Genomic DNA, 14,098 nt, shown 5'->3' on the forward strand with positions numbered 1-14,098 from the left:
CACGCCAGTCAGGGCTCAACCACTTTTGTGTCGTTATATAATTTGATTCTTAACAGTTACTGAGAATGATCCAACCAGACCATTTACAGTGAGGGGACTCAGCTTACAAAGCCAAAAATGAGTAGCTGAGGATCATTCAGCAGTGAGTGTTCAAGGTGAGATTAGAAACTGCAATTTCATGACTCTGTTCAGTCCAGGGTTCCCTCTATTATGTCATTATGCCATGGCCTTCCACTTGAGCCATTCTGAGTACCAATGGATGCACAACAGCAGTGTTGTTATGGTATCAGGAAGATGTTTGCCTGGGTTCATCCCTCTTGGATGTGACTTAAGTATTTTGAAATGGCTGAGATTGTGGGTTACACAGAGAAACTAATTGGCCTATATGGGAGTTTGCCATCTTGTGATTTATTTTTCCCCCATTTAAGGAACAGTCTAACTTCTTATAAACCTCTTCCATTCAACTGATTATTTTGATTTTTTTTCTGGAAATAATCCACCCAAATCACTGGAGCTGTTATCCTTGACTTTATATATTTAACAGGAAAATTGTTTTTGATCTTTCAGGTATTCAGTAGGTTAACAAAGTAGTTAAGTGAGTTAATTTGTGAATCATTTTTAAGCACTATGACTTAAAATATTTGTTTTAAAAAATTGGGAATCTTGTTTTACAAATGCAGGTGACTCTTCAACAATGTGGGATTGAACTGTTGTGGGTCGATTGGAAAATATCTGCGTATTGGTGGCCCCATGCACTTCAAACTCATGTTGTTCTAGGATCAGCTGTACACTTATTAATTTTGTTAAGAGCAGCAGAGTTGACCTTTCAAAAGTCATAATTAAGAACAACTAGGTTGTGAGGCCCACTGATGTAAAATTTTTACCTATAGGGATGCGGTGGTATTGACCATGGGAGAGTCTTGGAGGTGATTGTACCATGTTCTCTTTCAGAAGAGCAGTCACTGAGGAACAGAAGTGGAAGTTCACATAGTGGTAGGGCGTGGGACTAGTTCTGTGACAGCTCTTGGTTTAAAATCTTCAGTGTCTCCCTGTTGACAGTAGGATCAAGCCTAACTCCTCTGGCCTTTGTCTCTGAGTGAGTGTGGAGTTTGAGGCATTTCCCCAAGTCTGATAAACAAAGACACAGAAGAGAAAAAGTAGACAAAAGTAAGTACTTGTTTATTGGCACTGAGCAAATACAGTTTGATGGCATTATATTGATGATGGTAAGTTTCATGTGTGTCGTGGAAATGAAGATGGAACTCTTCTAACATTCTATTTAAAAAAAACATACAATAGACTTTAGTGGAATATGCAGAGGCTTCCGATGAACACTTTGTTCAATTGTAAGGTCAAATCAAATTATTTTTAAACTCCTAAATGACTGGGAGTAGGCCTAAAAAAAATACCCTCATATACCTCACCTGTCTAATAGGAGTAGCTGCAGTGGCGGTGGCTGTTTGTTTTGGCCAGGTGGGACGTTATGCTCCACTACTAATAATGTAATTAAACGCAGCATTCTATTTAGAGAAGGGAAACCAAACACTTTTCTCACATATTCTATTTTAAGAAAAAGCACACACATATTTACAGCAAAATGGGCAGTAATTTGGACTTTTAAAAAAGTACTTTAAATAAATGCAGTAACTTGTGGATGAAAAGGAATGCTGTAATAAGTCATAAATTCCCAACTGGGCCGTCATGGTGGGCAGTCACACCTCAGACCTGTAACTTCTTCAGTGAAAGGTGTTTAAGGCAGCCCTGTCCATTGTCCTTAGTGGATCTAAGTTAGCACACCTTTGAAATGCCAGACGTGATACGCCTTGAAGACATAGCCACCCTCTCTGGAGAGCACAGCATCTTAACTCTCCTGTAACCTAACCCCCGCCTCACTTTCACCTACCTCTGTGTAATGTTCCTTAAATTCTCTCCTTAATTCCAAATGCATAAAAGAAGCTACAATCTGCCATTCTGCAGAGCATTTAAGGTCTTGCTTTCTTGCATTGTCTTCAGTTTTGACTCAAACTCATAAAAATTCTCCACAGGTTTGGGCTTTCTTATGTGGACACTATTATGCTTCCTGTGCAGGGTGGGAAAGACCCTTCCTCCATAATCATTTCTGTGCCTTCATTAAAAGCACCTTATAAGAAATGAAATTGTTGCCTAAATGAGAACAGGGAAATCAGCAAGGGAGTTCTGGAAACGTTGGGGGTCCCTCCTCAGTGACTTCACCTCCATGCCATTTGGTGGTTATGTGATGTAGCTGAATTTATTATTTCTTGGGTATGTAATAGTTTTGTTACCTATTCTTTAAAAGCAAGAAAATTATCACTTTTTAAATCTCAAAGTAAATTCCACAAAAAAGGTTTTGTCGCTCCCCCCCACCCCCCACCCCCCCACCACTGACTCATTATTGGTTCTATTTTATTTTGGGGTTTGTTGATTTAAATAACTAAGTGATATCATGTGCAGGACTGTGCTAGGTCCTTTACCCACATTTTCATTTCAACTTCACAACTCTGCAAGGTAACTTGACTCATTTTATGAATGAAAAAATAGATTTGGAGAGATTTTTTTTTTTTAACTACTGAAAGTTAACTAACTAAGGACCCAGTGGGAAACGCTGCTCTCAGAGTGAGGCCAACACGGGGAGAGGAGCAAAGATGAGGGAGAGCAGTCAGGGCAACCAGGGCAAGGAGGAGACACCCTACAGGTCCGTCAGCCACAGGCCTTGCAACTCTGGGTATGCAGCGCCCTTGTCAGGGATATGTTTATCATTCCGTAGATCTGGGCTGTGTGTGTTTATTTACAAGTGCTTTATGACAGTGTTTGCAAACTCATTACAGCAGTAAGGCGGGTGGCATTAAGGGGTGAAGTGGGTTGGGTGTAAAGAATGAGTGGTTAGGACTCTGGCAAATTAGAGGGTACTCGAATTACCTGAAGGGGGGGCGGTCCCCACTCAGCTCCTCTGATTACTGCCCCTAGGAAATGTGGGTGGACTAGCTTTGGGCAAATCTTAAGGGGTTTTTGTTTGTTTGTTTGTTTTGTTTTCCAGAGAAGCCATATATCTGGATTTTTTGGGTGATTTCCATCCCTTTAAAAAAAAAAAAAAAAAAAATCCTGTGTTGGCTAACCAGAACAACAGTAGGTGGATTTGTGCTTTAAAAGGATCCGTGTCTTTCTGTTAGCTTGTGAGAGGAGGTGGGGGTAGTATTAAGTTCTTAAGCTGGTGAGAGAGGATTGCTCAGTTACCTGGTAGCCTCAGCCAGCTACTAGTGAACAGGAAAGGGTGGTAGTTATAAATGCCCACAGTTTAATTTTTTCATAAAAGGAGATGTAGATGTCAGACTCTTTTTTGATAGTCTCATTGCAAGAATAATTTAAATTCAAGCTAATTTAAAAATTATGAAATAAAATATTTCAATTAAATTTTTATAAAATTTAAAATCTATTAAAACTTCCATTTTAAGAATGAAGGATATCAGACTACCTGCTTTAAGTAACGATATTTGGGGGGGAGGGGTGTTGAAGGACATTATAAAACATATTATCCTATAAATTTAGATTTCATCCAGTAGAAAATAGGCAATGGATAGGTACTTTTTATGGCAGTAAAGAGATAGAGCAATTGCTTTATTAAAAGAAAATAGGGCTGCATTGTTAGGGTCACATATGTCCTGGTTACTGGATCAGTACTAGTTCACTCCTTTTTTTCTGGCATAATAATAGGAGTTTTCCTATTATTAGGAAGTATATGGTCACCTATACAGCTTGACTCCGTCTTTCCCTTGGATCCTTCAGCTGCGAAGAGAGGGGGGGTCTGCTGCATGGGCAACAGCAGTCCCTCCATATCACCCTGCCCAGGCTCTGTAGCTTCAGCTTCACTGGAGAGGACACTCCAGCGTCATCGCAAGATGTCGATTCAACACGGGAGGAGACAGATACCATGTCACTCCCGAGTTGGACTGCACAGCCATCCTCGGCGGTGCAGATAGACTCTTTAAGAAGCTACACCATCGTCTCTCGAGACGGACGGCTGCCGACGACGATGGTCACCTATATAATGTCAATATTTTTTAAAGATTTTTTTTTATTGATTTTTAGAGAGAGGGGAAGGGAAGGAGAAAGAGAGGGCGGGAAACATCAATGTGGGGTCGCCTTTCACATGCCCCAACTGGGGACCTGGCCTGCAACCTGGCATGTGTCCTGACTGGGAATCAGCCGGCGACCCCTTGGTTCGCAGGCCAGCGCTCAGTCCCCTGAGCCACACCAGCCAGGGCGTTAATGGTTGCTGGTCCCTTGCTCATAGAGATGGAATGAGGCAGGTATGCTGTGTGACATTGTTGCTGCTTGTAAAAGTAATCACTGACGCAATGGCTAAACCAGTCTTCACCTTAGAGTGATGCTCAGTGATTTCCAAAGAATCTTTGCTGTTGCCATCAGCATTTTACTTGTCAGCACTATATAAAGCATGCTTGATTATTTCTGTATCATAGTTTTCAAAGCCATCCTCCTTGTTAACTTTAACCTACTCTTATGGCTGTATATTTAATTTGTGGTATGTAAGGGAGGCATAGCAATAACATCTTCAAGGTTCTGTGGGTGAATACTAAGGAGCACAACTGCTGAATCCTATGGGAAGAGTATACAGTATTTAATTTTGTAGTAAACTGGCAAAAAAACTGTCTTTTATTTTGCATTCCCACCAGTGGTGAATGAGATTTCCTAATGTCACAGTCTTACTAGCATTTGGTGGTTGTCAGTGTTTTGGATTTTGGATTAGATGTGGAGTATCTGCATGTTTTAATTTGGGTTTCCCTGGTGATATTTGACATGGAGCATCTTTTCATATATTAGGCATTTTCACATAAAAATACTCTTTTTATTGGGAAAGAAGTGGTCTTATCACATCTTACAGATGTGAAATTTAGGGAGGAGTGGCTAAAAGTTGTATTTCAGGGAGCAAAGACCTTCCTGCCAGGAGGGCAGCTCTGAGTCCTGGCTAGAGGCAGTGCTGCCGACCGGCTAGGAGCACAGACTGCAGTGAAAGGGCTGTGCTCACATACAGACTTTCCCATTCACTGGCTGGGTGACCCGGTCATAGATGATTTAACCTCCCTGTGCCTCTTATCTCACCAGAAAATGAGGAATGAGTTAAAATGCGTAAAATATATAGAACAGTGGCTTGGCACATAGAAAGTGCTGCTAAATGAAATGTTTAGACAAATCCTTTTTCCTAACTTTGGCTTGTAGCAAGTGATTCTCCTGGTCTCTTGTGACCCTGTAGCAGAGCCTGTCCTCGTCTGAAAGGGTGAAGTAGTTATATCCAGTCTGGTTTCCCTAGTATCCCGAGGCAGGAGTGGCCGGGATGATTTTTGTTTATCAAGTCATCCTCCCCCAAGATCCTACATTTCCCAGGGCCATAAGATGATGCCAGCGTCAGTTATTAAAAAGACACACCAGGTGCATTTATTCCCAGGAGCTCTGCAGATTAGGCTCAGGAAGGTAATGGCTGTCCCAGGCTCACTTCCAGCAGAGCTGAGACGGGGGTGCATTGTGTTGTCTGTGCTACCCTCAGAATGTGTAGAGGACAAAGCCAGTTTTCTTTTTGAAGACTTGATTTCATACAGTGAGAATGAACTCACATTTCTTGTGTAATAGATGGTTGCTGGCACCAATTCAACACCTATAAGAATCCCCAATGTGGGGTGCAGTGAGGAAGGATAGTTTATTCAGAGCAAACAGCTCAGTTGTGATAGCTGTGGAACAGCTCAGTGGTGTTACGGCTCAATTACGAAGCCGCGTGGCTGGGGAACAGCACGGCTTGGGCGGCCCTGCTCTGCTGCACCTGCTCCTGTGTCCTCCGCGCTGCCTCGCTCTGCACCTCACCTGTCTGCCTCACTCTGCCTGCTCTGCTTCAGTGAGACTTCTCTAGTATTTCAGTTGCAGCAGGGGAAATGCAGTCTTCTGTCTTCAGCGGAAAGGGAATGTGTGCTCCGTGAGCCAGAGGGGATTTGACTTACGGAGAGAGAAGTCCAACTCCTGATTCTTGATTGATGTGTCCTCACACAGATGAGGACTCCAAATCTTCAGTTTGATTGGTCCTCACTGTCTTGATTGGTCATAATGGAGCTGCTCTGACTGATCTGTGAAGATGCTGATTGGGGCTATAGCTGCGCAGCTCTAATTGGATAGGGAATGCCTCAGTCCTATTGGTTGAAGTACAGTTTCTGGATCTTCTTTATAAGGGTTGGCTCAGATGGCAGGAGCACAGTATGGGTAGGCAGTTCAGTGCAGGAGGCAGGTACTTCAGTGCCAGCTTCTCCCTGAAGTGTGGCTTGCACGAAATGCCCCTGTTTAGAAATGGCTGCTAGCCCTGGCTGGGTAGCTCAGTTGGTTAGAGCATCGTCCCCATACACTGAGGTTGTGGGTTTGATCCCCGGTCAGGGCACCTATGAGAATCAATGCATAAATAAGTGGAATAACAAATCGATGTTTCTCTCTCCCTCTCTCCCTCCCTCCCTCCCTCCCTCTTTGCCTCCTGCTCCCTCTTTTCCTCTCTCTAAAAATCTATTTTAAAAACTTTTTTAAAAGAAATGGCTGCTAGACTTTTTTTTTTTTTTTTTTGTCTTTTTTGTTTTGTTTTTACTTTGAGCCCAGTTAGCCACCAGGATCCCTTCTTAGTAGGTATCTTCTTTCTCAGCATTCACACTGGTGTAGGCTGGACCGTGGAGGCTCGTGGTTCCATGCACCCTTTGGAGCCTGTGATGTGTAGGCTGCTGTCAGTTCACATCAGGCCAGGGCAGCCCACCTCTGCTGTGAGCACCTCTGCTGGCCACGCCTCCCAGCCCTGTTTCCCTAAATTGTGCAGGGAGGAGATGTCCATTGTCTTCTTCCATGTGTTTCCCACACTTCTGACTTATTTCCCTTCTATTTGCTTTAATCATTTTCCGTTTTTTATGCCCCCCCCCTTATTTATTCGTACACACTGGTCCTTATGTGTTTATGCCATTTTTCCTGTCCTAGGAGTCAGTAGCGGACTCTTGACTTTTAGATCCGTTGCTAGGCAGTGAACTGGTATGAATTGTAACATGGTATGAACTGACCGACATCCACGATACACCATGTGAACTATTCAGTCTTGCCTCTTAGCTTTCTTTTGCTTAGCCAAATTGAGCATTATTAACACAGCATTACAGTCAACATATGCTGTCAGCAAGGGGAAAGAGTACACCAAACTAAACAAAAAACTGTGGGAGATTGCATATAATCCTAGAAATAATCTAAGGGTTTTCCTTCCTAAAGGCACTAAGACAGGAAATGATAAGGTTTCAGAAATATGTACAGTATAATTCACGCAAGTGCCTGGCTTAAATAGTGTTTAAACATAAAGATACTCTTCTTCAACTTAAGATAGCTTTGTTGCTTATCTTTTCTTTGAACTGAAATGAGGACATTTATTCAAGATTAACATCCATTATGAAACAGCTCAATTTAGAAAATTAGATAATTGTTTAAAGCATACTTGAGTGTGCCAACATACTATAGTAATTTTCAGTTCCGTAAGAGCATAGTCTTTTTATATATATATATATTTTTTTTTTTTGCCTTTTTAAATGTATGCTGGAATTTTTCTATGAACCCATATTTTACATAGACAATGAAATGCATTGTCACTTGAAATTAATTAGTGTTATTTTAAAAATAAATCTCTTCCTCACATTCAAACTCACTCTTCTTTATGGTAGGGTCTTTTTAAAATTAGTTATCTGAGACCATTAGAAAAAAACAGGGGAGAAATTTTTAAACATCCATGTAGACAACCTTGAGGGCAGGACTGTCAGGTTTTTCACAGTGGTCTTGGGATTTTTCTTATTGTCTGGTAGCAATATTGAACAGATGGTTAGTTGACAGCAATAAAGTGGGATAATCAGATCTGATGAGCTAAGAAGAAGTTAACTAGAGCAACTTTTAGTGTTTAGAAAAATTTCTAGGGTGAGTGGTGGCCAAAATCAATGTTTGGGGTTTCATTTGTGTTAATACAGAAATACAACTTAAAGCCACAAGTTTGTTTTTTAATAATTTGTTTAATTTAAAAAATTATCTTATCCCTCAATGACTCCTTCCTTGTATGGAGAGAAGGAAAAGAGAAATTTGTATCAGCTAACCGCCTGTATTGCCACCTGGGGAAATAGCATGTCAAATTCCTGCTTTATCTAGATCCTCCTCCTGGCCCTCTCTCCATCCTCATGGATTGAGTGCCAGATTTGGCGCTAGGGGCTGGTACTGTAAAGAAGAAATGAGACAGGATTCATTGGTACAGTAGGGGAACAGATCTAACATATAACACAAAACAGTGGATTCCTCGAAAGAATCCTTTTAATATGTTTAGAGAAACTATCTGTTGAAGGACTGTTTACAAATTCATCGTTTGTTTGTTTTTTTACCTTTGTAGTTTAACTTCATTTAAATTGAAAACCAATTAACTTTTAAAATTTTTCCTGGTCTTAGAAAGCAGCTCTTTCAGGGTTGTGCCTCATTTACCTAATTTCTTCTGCACATGCTCAGAGCTTGTACTTTCTGAGTGACAGTAAAGACAGCTTTATAATGTCTCCTTTGCAGAAGGAACTTACTTCCTTTTCTCTTCTATGGGTCTGTTTCCTTCCCAACATTACCATCAACTTGATGTTTTCTCTTAAAACCTTGGCTCAGCCACGTGTTCTGTCTTAATCACTGGACCACACCAAAGATCATACTATTCCTTTCTCAGTGCTCACCTGATGTCCCAATGTCACATTTCTCTGATGTGTGTTCTGTAGGGAAATAGAACTTCTATTAATACAGTTATGTTTGTTTTTTAATCTATACGCACGTAACAGTGTTGTGTGTGTGTGTATGTGTGTTTGTGGGTTTTTTTGTTTTGTTTTTATTTTTGGCTGACTCAAACTGGATCTTCAATAAAGACACCTAGATAATTTGATGAATATTGATCACAACTCTGAAAACAGCTCTCTGATGTATGGGATATTGAAGTGTTAACCAAGGAAAGAGACCTTATCTAAGTAATCAGTGGATAGTCTAGTAAAGTTTATGAAATGAATTTTCCACACTGTTCTAAACAAAAATGATTGCTTGGCTATTTAAAAGTAATTGATCATATCATTTGCTTGACTTTCCTTCTCCTTTGTTCTTCTGATTTCCTGTATGACATTTAATTACAAATCATAAGACTAACAATTTATTTCAGTTCCTGTAGTTTATTTTCTAAAATTTTTAAATTTATTGAAGAGAGAGAGAAAAAAAAGAGAGAGAAACATTCATTATTTGTTTCACTGATTTATGCATTCACTGGTTGATTCTTTTAGGTGCCCTGACCGGGGATCAAACTTGCAACCTTGGCGTATCAGGATTATACTCTAACCAACTGAGCTACCCAGCCAGGACTCAATTCCTGTGGTTTATGGATCAGTTTATTACCCAAAAGGGCAAGGTGGAGGAAAGAATATGAAAACTTATTAGAAGCAGTGTGACTTATGTGAACTAACCTGGGATAGGAGTCTGGTAGGAAAAAAGACACCTGAGTTCAAATTAGGGCTCCACTATTTGTTAGTCCTGTGACCCTAGAAAGGTACCAGATCTTTCTGAAATGTTAGTTTCCTCATCTATAAAATGTGTAGTATAGGATTTACCTTCACAGGGTTGGGAATAGTGTCTGAGTTGTGCAGAGTGTTGCCTGACACTTACTAACTGAGTACTTATTGTTCTTTAAAGGCACTGGGTTTGGATCAAGTCACCTCATCTTTCTGAACTTCAGTTTTGTCATATGTGCTGTAAGACTTTTAACATTACTATGAACAAGTTCAAAATTTATAGCCAATAACAAATGTAATGAGTTATTTCATAAAGGTCTCCATCAGGATATGAACTCTACTGCAGCTTTTTTCCTCAAGTTTCTTTCATGCTTCTAAACATTTATTTGGTATTCTTGTTACCAAATATCAGTTGTTGCATAATTAGTGGAAAGAAACCTGTATCTCTACTGTATTTTTGTAGTAAGGGTTTGGTCAGTGTTTAATATATGAGTAATTATTCTTATTACCATTGCTCTCTCTCTTTTGCAAGCTAATATAGCTGATGATATCATAATGGATTTATTTCTACAGAAATTTTATTGTTTTAACATTTCATATGGAATATGTAAAGCCTAAGATACCTTTCTTACTAACACTGCATATTGCTTTCAGCAGAACTGAATTATATTTAGAGATGTAGGATGTCTGTGAGGTTTGGAATTGAAGAAGAAATAAGACCTTTGAATATTTCTACTCTTTATGAGAAAAACTACAAATTTAGAAGAATTTTAAATTTGCATAATATTCATGATTTTAATTTATGGATACAAACATCACTTATGAAAATGTATTATAACATTTTATTTATAGTTGAATATTTGTATGGGTTTTTCTCTTTTCAATAAAGAAGAACATGATTTTTTAACTTTTGAACACCTTGGGGTGACAGAGTAGAGAGTAGCTGGCTTCCTTCAAAACCTTTAGACTTTCCTGTCTGACCTACAAGATTTAAACCAGAGCAGTAGGGTCTTTTCTGGCTACCAAAATAGGAGAATGCCTTATCTTTAGCACATATTTTGAAGTGTCCAGTGAATAACCTTACTTTTAATTATATCAAAAATAATATAATTACTGGAGTATAGAGGTTTCTAATTTTTATTCCTTCCTTTTACCCCAAATTGCATATGTTGATACATGTTGATTATTGGTCCATTTCAATTACTTATGTAATAGATATCTCTTTTTTCAGACATGTGGTCATAGGAGAATTGTATCTAGATGAAAGGAATCATTTAGCTAGACAGGGTTTTCATGGACGATAAGGTTAACATCACTGAACAACCCTCTGCCATTATGTAACACCTTCTGAATTCATCACGCTTCAGTGGGCATTTATTGAACATCTCTCATATTCTGGGCAATGTGAATGCAGATATCAGTGCAAAATGTCTCTGCCCTCAAGCAAAGGCAGACATGTAATGGAGGCATGTATTGGAAATGGTGAGGTCAGTTGTTTAAGATCATGGGCTCTGAAGTCCACTTGCCTGAGTTCAGTTCCTGGTTCTCCTGTTTAACAGCTATGTGACCTTCGGCCAGTTATTTAACCTTTCTGTCTTTTCGTTTTCTTTTCTGATTATTCTCTGATTACAGCTTACCTATCTCAAAGGGTTGTGAGGATTTAGAAAACAGTGCCAGTGAGTACGGTTAGACTGCCACTGGGGAATACCTGGAATGATCAATTTGAATAAGGCCAGGTTTGCAGGGGGATGAGACGTTTGAATTGTTTCTTGGAGAGTGAATTGGAGTTTGGTCAACACAACAAGTTGGTGAGACCAGGCGTGGGAGACAGCTGAGGCCTCCCAGGGACTGGAGAGGTGAGGACATGCGTACAAGAGCCTGAGTCCCTCACTTCTGGTCAGGTTTGGCATTTACCAGAGGTACCCCAAGCACATTCCCAAGACACTGGCAGGACCAGGACACTTCCCATCTCATCCCAAAGAGCCTTGACTTCTCCAGAATTTTGCAATTATAAAACTCTAAAAAGGAGAGATTTTAATGTCAGCGCATCTGTAAGTTAGTATCATTTTGAATTACTTACGAGGGAATAAGCATCGTGATCTCCTTGGCCTTTTTAAGTGTCTGGCTCTGGTAGTGATAACTATTATATAGGCGAAAGATAATGATTATGTCAGTTTTAGTAACTCCTTCTTAACTGCCCACTTTTCACTTCCAAAAGATTTCCTTGAAAACAAAACTAAAAAGAGTGATGCGGTTTTAAAGAAGAAAAGATGGATAGGAAAAGAGATTTTGATTTAAATAAGTAAGAATTCCTTTGCCAGTTAGGCTGGATTCCAGATATCTTCCAGGCCTAGGGGTGGGGATTAGGGTGGCTAGTCTAGTTAGCCTCTTCTCATGTGATTCTGAACTCACCACCCAGCCCTCGCTTCCAGCAGGGTTGCCCCTTCATTGCTCTCCAGATGACATCATGCTCCGTGGACAAGCCCTTTGACCAAGGCACACCAGCCTCAAATGCGTGTCTTCCCTCCAGCTTCTTTAGGAGATAAGTTGCTCTGTTGAAGCCAGAAGGTTCTAACCCATCTTATGTAAGAGGGTGAAACAGGAATTCTGATACTCTAGTTGGCTCATTTTCATTAGAAAAAAAATAACATGACTGCTAGTCTCTTTTTCTTGCAGAACTTGGAAGCGTGCACTAACGCACCTTTGCACTGCAGCTATAACACTGTGTAAAAATAACCCGGAAATGAATGGTGCTTTTATAAAAACTGTTAAGTTATATGAAGTGTTAGTCTAGACCAGATTTGGAGACAATGTCTCCATATAGGATTAAGGGAGAACCAAGGGATGGAAGGGGACACTTTGGACTAACTTCTCCCTTCCTCAGTTGTGTGTGAAACGTATGTATTTTCTGATAGTTCGCACCAGATTTGGGGTCCTCCGGTCCTTTCTGCTTACACCATTTCTAATTTGATATTTCCCATTATTTCATAACTAAGAATTTGATTGTAACTTTTTTGGTGCCATTTTCTCTTCATAATAAAAGTAGTTCGGTTTCCTGGTATGTTAAAAAAAATGATTGATGGAAGATGGTCTTGTCACCAAAGTAAACCTTTCTATAAATAAATGCAGAAACGTCTGGTAAGGGTATAGTCTGAACGTAGCAGACATAAGAATTGCGTCAGTTCTCGCCTTGTGGCCAAGATTTCTTTCTTAGGCTTTCTTTATAACTAATGTCATGGCAAGGTTTCACATTCTCACAGCATTAGGCGATAGAACGGGCAAAGAACGGGTGCCAAGTTACTGTCTCTGTTAGCCAGCCAGTGGTGGTGATTTTTACTCACCAAGGAAAAGGGCGGCATGCTTTTGTTTTTATTTTTTGGTACTGAAAGCCTGAGCTCTCCCCTTCAGCTTCATTCTTAGGTCCTGACCTTAGGCAGTTTTCCAAATGTCTAACTGTTAAACTGCTTTCAAGAAATGATCGTGGAATTGCAGGGAGCTTTGGTTAGGAGGGAAAGAAGGCATGGAGTCTTTCTAGAACACCATGGGCCCATCAAATGACCTTTTTAAGAAACAACTGAAATTCCTTTTTCAAAGGCACAAAAATACTCCTCGAAACCAAACCAAACAACCCCACCCCATAAGTACCGCAGTTCAGGGAGGATCAGAAAGGGAAGGAAAAGTTCTTGGGAGAACTATCTGAAGCTGAACGCTCGGGTATTTTTGCTCCTTAATGATTTTAAGTTAAAATGGGGTGACAGCATTTTTAAGATAAAAGTGAGCCAGGCCTGTAAGAACACTTGTGTGCATTTTTAGGTGCCTGTGCCTGGTGCTCTGCCCTTCCTCCAGTCCAGACTACCTCCCACTCTGCCCGCCTGAGGACTTCAGCGCCATGAGGTGAGTCCCTACATCTGTACCCCATATGAACAGAAGAGGATCACATACAGTGACTTAAATACATTTTTTTTTTCAAAGTTTGGGAGACTTTTAGAGATTGTGTTCACTGGTGAACTCCTAAGAATCATCATTTGTAAGCCCTTTATTTAGATAAGTGTAAACGTGGTTAACGGTGGTATCTTTTGCCACTGAAATGTAAATCCTAGGGTCAAATGGGCTGATGTTACTAGAGTCGTGAAACAAGCTTTGGGTTCCAGATTTGAAGTCTGAAGCAAAATACTACAAATTGTATTACCACTCTTAGACTTCCCTGAATACTGTTCTACTAATGCTTTAAACAGACAGCCTCGTTTAGAGCAGAGACCTATGAATTTCTAACAGTGAAAGGCTGGAAGATTTTGATAAGTCTGAAATATATTCTATAGTATGAGCTTCCATCTCTTCAGTAATGTCAGTAATTGACTCCATTAAGTAAAGAGGGGGCAAAAAAATCCCTTGAGGTGAAAATATACAACTAAATTATTTTGCACCTGCTTTTTATATGTTCGATATGTGTCATCTCTTATCTCTTGAACATCAAAGTGACTTATTGGTCCCAGGAGGGAAAATGATTT

General features: G+C 40.1%; 1 protein-coding gene across 2 annotated transcripts in view; it reads left to right on the forward strand.

Annotated features, from left to right (window-relative positions):
- The window catches only part of RASSF8 (Ras association domain family member 8), a 95,801-nt gene that overhangs the window by 14,317 nt on the left and 67,386 nt on the right, over window positions 1-14,098 (forward strand). Inside the window, exon 2 of one of the 2 annotated variants that reach the window (XM_090275491.1) lies at window positions 13,404-13,484. The exons of the other annotated variant lie outside the window; for it this stretch is intronic. The gene's annotated coding sequence lies outside the window, so the exon portion shown is untranslated. The remainder of the gene's footprint in view (window positions 1-13,403; window positions 13,485-14,098) is intronic. 2 annotated transcript variants of the gene reach the window in all.

Source organism: Furipterus horrens, unplaced genomic scaffold (genome assembly GCF_987537825.1).
Source record: "Furipterus horrens unplaced genomic scaffold, mFurHor1.1.pri manual_scaffold_4, whole genome shotgun sequence".
Lineage (NCBI taxonomy): Eukaryota > Metazoa > Chordata > Mammalia > Chiroptera > Furipteridae > Furipterus > Furipterus horrens.